Source organism: Agelaius phoeniceus, chromosome 3 (genome assembly GCF_051311805.1).
Source record: "Agelaius phoeniceus isolate bAgePho1 chromosome 3, bAgePho1.hap1, whole genome shotgun sequence".
In the NCBI taxonomy this organism is placed as follows: domain Eukaryota; kingdom Metazoa; phylum Chordata; class Aves; order Passeriformes; family Icteridae; genus Agelaius; species Agelaius phoeniceus.
In genome coordinates this window covers 69706840-69712839 of record NC_135267.1, presented here as the reverse complement: position 1 = coordinate 69712839, position 6000 = coordinate 69706840, and the positions used below count along the sequence as shown (strand labels likewise).

The window sequence follows — 6000 nt, the reverse complement described above, 5'->3', positions numbered from 1 at the left end:
TAATGAAGCTGTGGTGGATACAAAGCTATGCATTTTTTGACACTGGTCTAATCATAACATAATTTACTAACTGGAGTGGTTTTCCTCCCCCTTATGAATCCTCTATGCATTATAAAGATCTCAACCTGAGATTACCTTATCTATATTTAGTGTGCATACAGCTGGGAAGCCCTTACACAAATTTAACAGCTAATACAAGTGACAAAAGGGAAAAGATGGTCGAATTTTCAGCTACACCTTCAGTGGCACAAAAATAAATGCACTATTTCTAAAATAATCTTAAAAGCCAGGGGTGCGTCCTGAGATCTCATCTCCAACATGTGGGGGTGCTGAGCCCTCGGCAGCTGAGGTGCAGAAACACCAAGGACAATCGCACTGTGCAGGGTCACCTGAGATGACCCAGAGGGGCTCGCAGCTGTGCTGAAACCCCAGCTTCCTATTACACGGGATAGAGCTTTTTCTGCCACTATTTTGAGATGCAAGGTAAAAAGAAAAGCACAGGCAAGCAGTAAAGCAACATACCCAGAGCTCAAAAGCAGGGGAACCTTTGCACAGCAAGAAGAGATCTTCGTTTTTTTCGTATGTAAGTAATTTTTGGTTTTTGCTTTTTCATCCCACAGGTATTTTTTTTTTTTAGAGTGTCATGAATTACCATTGCATTAATTTAAAACCAGCAGATTAACAAATTTTCTTTCTAAGTGTTGAAAATTGATACCTGGAATTTTACAGTCTTTCACAGGCTCTGGTCATGGTCATCCATCATGACAGATCCTGTAGCACGTTCTGTGAAAACCCCAGCATAAGGACAAGGGGCATGGGTGATTCTTCCTCCCTGAACGCATAAAGTGCAAGGTTGACCCCAAGTTTCTAAAATTTTGTTCTGAAGGTAGTAGGTAATCTAAAAAATATTACCTATAAGATTAACAGAGAATTGGTGCCCTCGAAAGGATACACTGCTGTTTTGTTTCTGTTCTCCAGAGCCCTACTGTATAACTTTTCTCTTCCACCTAGCCAAGAAATACACAAACAGGCAAGCAGAACACACCCTGCTGCCCTATGCCATAGCAACTTGGCAGCCAGCAACGCTGCCCACAAAAACAACTGCTAAATGCTGAACTTCTTTTGTGTTGAAGAGTTTCAAGTTAAATTTATTAATATTTAATGACAGAAGAAACATGGCAGTGTGAAACACCTAAATTTGACACAGTAAGTTATCACATACTTCTAGAAGATCTTTTAAAATGTAGATTTCTTACATTCTTCATGTTTTAATTGAGTATAAGCATATATTAATAAATTATTTGTCTTCCTATGAGTGTGTAGCATACCGTGATTAGCTGAGAGGGGAGAATATTTTAAGCAGACCTTTTGAAAAGTTGATAGTAATGAATAAATAACATATTAATATATATTAAAGAGCTACATGAGGGTATGTGATTTGATGTCTCATTAAGAGGCATATTTAATATGCAACAGAGAATGATTTACTCTCCACAAATGGACCACAATCTTCAAGCAATAGCTGCTCACACATCTCAATTAAAACCAATAAAAATAGATTAGAAAAATTTGCGGAGGGAGGAGAAAAAAAAAAAGAGAGAGAGGAAACCACCGCAGACTGACGGAAGGCTTTCCCACATAGCCTCGTCTGTGAGTCCTTGCTACTTCGCAGGTTGTTGGCAAGGGCGAGCGAGGGAGGCTTTGGCAACCCTGCGCTTTTAACTCCGTGCACCCCGGGGCGGGGGCTGCGGGCAGACTCGCTCTCTCTCCTCCCCGCCGGCCGCAGTGTCCCAGCAGCTCGGAGCGGCCGCGGGCCGTCGGGCCGCCCAGCCTCGCACCTCGCCGGGGCCGCCGCCGCCCGGCAGCGCTGCCCCGGGCCGGGGTCGGCGGGCGGGGCGGGGCGAGCGCCGTGAGGTCACGGCGACCGGGCCAATGAGCGCACAGAGCGGCGGCGATGGGGGGGGGTCCCTCGTGCGGCGGCTGCCTGGGGAGGGCGGCGGCGGCGGGCGCGGGGCGAGTGGTCCCGGCGCGCCCCCGCCCCCGCTCGGGCCGGGACTGAAGGGGCGGCGCCGCTGCCCGCCCAGAACAGGTGCGGCGGTGTCCGCGTCGCGGGCGGGTGCGGAGCGCCCTCCTCCCGGCGGCGCCCGGCGGGGGATGTTCCGGCCGCCGGGGGCGCGCCGCCCGTGGGAAGCGCGCTCCTAACGCCACCTGGGCGTCGCAGGGAGCGCTCGGCGCGGAGCGGGCGGTGTGGGGTCTCCGGGAACCGGGCAGGTAGGACGGAGGAGAAATGCCGGTTCGGGCGGGTCTCAGGAGCTTTTTGTGTGTTTGCCCTCCCTAGCGTGTGCGGGTGTCAGCGGCGGGGAGCGGCGTGCGGCGCAGCCCGGGCTGACAGCGCAGCCGGGCTCGCCGCGGGGAAAGTTGTGCGGACGGTCCCCGCTTCGAAGCGGCTGAGGAAACGCGGAACCCTCTGTCCAGCCGGGGCGGGGGGCTAAGGCTGTGGCAGCAGCGGCGGCCGCCGGAGGGCTCCGCGTACCGCGGCGGGGCTGCTCCGCTCCCGGGGGGACCCGGCGGAGCCGCCGCTCCCGGGGCTGCTGCGCCCCTCGAGCGGTGCCGCCCGCCCGCCGTGCGCCCCCGGCTCGGCGGGGTCGGGATCGCGGCCGCACGGTGCGGAATGCCGACCTGTGGCGGCTCGCCCCGCAGCCCGGAGCTGGGCTCGACGTGCCGGCGGGTGTCGGGCTAGTGCCGCTGGGGCAGCCAGGAGTGCGCGGCGGTGCTCGGCCTGCCCCGGGCAGGTGGCTGATCGTCCCCGCGGCTGTGCGGTGCCCGCTCCGCTGTGGAGCAAACGGGGATCCTCGGGACTGCGCGCCGGAGTGCGGGCTGGTGTGCGGCTGGAGTTTGGGAAGGAAGCGGTGGGTAGCGCACCCACAGGAGTGTCTGAAGCAGAGCCCAAGTGTTTACTTAAAACGAGAACTAGCCGTATTCCCTTCGCTGTGTAAGTCTCGGGGCAGAAAAACCCAAATGGACTCGTGTGCAGGGGTATGGATCGGCTCGTGTGGGTTTTCATACTGATTAAGTGCCTTCTGGTTGCTTGGGATTACTTTGGAAAAACGCAAATCCCAGCTAATATCTGTGCTGACCATATATAGAAGTAGTCACAGACAGAAGTACTATAACTTCAATATTGCTGACACAGGTCGAGAAACTTTAAAAACAGCAAGCAAAAGCTGGGATTTCTCCTGAGGATGTTTTTGTCCAAGAGATATATTTTCCAGTGTTTGCATCCTACATTGACTGAATTATTTCTACCTTTTGTTTGTTTGTTTACCTGCCTATGTACCTCACAGTTAGTGAATGATATATTGATTTGATTTTGTCTGCCTCTTTTTAATCGGGCAGTGTTTGGTTTGCTTACTTGTGTTGGACCAGGACTGCAGTAGGGAATGCTGCTTTTTCTGGAATGGAAGCCTGGTTTGATGGCTTTCGGAAACGTGCCTCAGCTTGGAAGCAAGCACGTTGTTCATACAGTAGCAATTTTCCACGGCATGGAAGAAGTATTGTAGGGTTTTCTGATGTTGTGTGTTTTGTGTTCTCTTTTTTTAAATAAACAAATGCATTGGGTTGTTTGCTTTTAAATAGCTCTGTTATTACGAGAAGCTTTTACGTGAACATTATTGTCCTGTAGAGCAATATGAAGACCAGTGCTGAATCTCATTCAAAGTGTTTTTATTTCAGTGTCATGTGCATGTTAACAGGGTAACTCCAGCAACAGGGAGCAAGAATCTGTTGACTTGAGCTGAAACACTGAAAACAATTCTCTTGGACTGTTTTGGATGTAGCAGTTTTGCTGGATTTTAGTAACAAAGAGATTAAATGCTCCAGGGATAATCCAGTATGAAATTCATCTGACTTACTGGCACCTATAGGAAAACATGTTGAAAGTTCTCATCTTCTACCAGATGCACTATGCCATCAAAACCAGAAATTTAGTTTTGTACATTTTCACGTTTATTTCAAAAGAAATAGAACCTAACATTATTTATTACAGAAACTGTTGTGAGGTGTAAATTCCTCTCATTTTCGAGTAGGTGAAGGGTAACTTTCTGGAGGGAGCTGATTGTATATGTTATATCATATATCTGTATATTGTCAAGTGCAGTGCATTTTTCTTTCTGTTACTGAAAAAAAAATCTTACTCATAGCAATATAGTCTGCATCCAACAGCTTATTAAAGTATTTTTAGAGCAGCAGTCTCAGTGGTAGGTTTTCACAGTGAAAACCAACCATGACCATATGAAACATCATAAACACAGTGCTCAATGGTGCCTTAAATTACAGTTTTAGGTATTAGTGTTAAGGAGTAAAGTGTGTTGGTTAATTTGTAAGCTGGTCTAAAAAATTGTCACACTTACTCCGCTCTTCATTCTAAACCTATAGTAGCTGCTCTAAAACTATCCAACCTCCCTTTATTGAACTAGTATTTGGGTTTTAGTCTTAATGCCATGAGTGTTTTCAGGGTCAAATCCTGAAACGCTAAAGAAAATCTTGTGATGACTAATGTGGAAATTTCTTCCCCATGAATACTACAGTGTTATGGTTCTTATGTTCATATCTTCCATTCTCCCTCAGTCTTCATTGTAGCAGACAGCCTAATTGTGTACTTTGTGCCAGCAATTAGTGTGCTTACGCAGTGTTATGTGACTCAAAAAGGAAGGGGTGCAAAAGGTGCTTGACACCAGGAAAACGTTTGAAGTGATCTATTAATGACCTTAATTAATATTGTTCATTTTCCTATTACATCTTGTTTGCCATTAAGAGGAGATGGTGTTCCGAGGAGGAGGCAAAGTATCCGTGCAATATCTGAAGGCAATGAAAGCTCTGCTCAGTACATGTCAACCCATGGCTGCTTAGTTTAGTATGAAATATGATTGAAGGGTTTACTAATACTAATGGTATCTTTTGCTGTAATGGCAGATTCTTATTTAATGAAGATATATAATTAATTTTTAAAATAAGGAGCAGTATCTATAGGATTATGTGGGGGATGATATGCAATGACATCTCAGTATCCTTATTTGTATTTAAGTACCATAGTTTGTGAATAGGTGACAGATGCATTCAATCTGTAAGCTTGAAATAAAACGAAAGAGCCTGGTAACACCTAAGTTGTCTGTTTCACATATCCATTCAACAATGTTGCTACTTTCTTTGTGACTTTCTGTGTCTTTTTCTATTGAAGAATATCAGTTCTGCTGGGCTGCATGGTTGCTGTACGTGTAAAACTGTCAGAGGTGCTGGGAGAGTGTCCATCGCCTCTACAAGCAAAAATTGTGCCTCCTAGTCCACCCCACAGTGTTGCAGCATATACCAGGCTATGTTCCTGATGGTGTTGGAGTGCAAAAGCCAAATAAATTTACTAAAAGCTTTGTGTGCCATGATTAGATTAAGACTTCATGCTAAGGTGTTATTTATGTCTTATTTTTGTTTTAAGAGAGGATAAGACTGCAATAGTTTGTATTTCTTATGCCTTGGTTGAGTGCCAGCAGAATGCAACCTTGTCCATTGTACTCCTGTCGAGGAGATTCAGTGAGGGCAAAGACAGAATCCACTCTTGGGAATGTAAAATATTGAAATTACTGACTGTAAAATAGGTGACGATGAGCGATGAATCCCCTCGCATATTCTAAGTATGTAGTCAGTTTCATGCTGGAGGCATCTGTTGGTGCAAAGGAGGGAAGGCTTAAGTGAGTTTCGTTATAAAATGTTTGCAAACTGAAGGCGGAGTCTTTTCTGTGGTTGGAAAATCTTTGGAAAAAAAAAAAGAGGCCAGTTATATTACAAATGATAAGTAATTGGTTGCTGCAATGAGGGCTGGAGGTAGTTTCATACTTGTCTAAATTAATCCTGATGGAGATAGTTACAGAGAAATAATTAATAGTACACCTTCAGTATGGATTATCAGAAAATGTTTTCCTGGGTATAATTTGAAAATACAGATACTTG

At 46.5% G+C, this 6000-nt stretch overlaps 1 protein-coding gene across 2 annotated transcripts in view; it reads left to right on the top strand.

The window, feature by feature from the left end:
- The first annotated feature begins 1972 nt into the window (after positions 1–1972).
- Positions 1973–6000, top strand: part of CHRM3 (cholinergic receptor muscarinic 3) — a 274162-nt gene continuing 270134 nt past the window's right edge. For both annotated transcript variants that reach the window (XM_077175556.1, XM_077175553.1), the window contains exon 1: positions 1973–2271. The gene's annotated coding sequence lies outside the window, so the exon portion shown is untranslated. The remainder of the gene's footprint in view (positions 2272–6000) is intronic.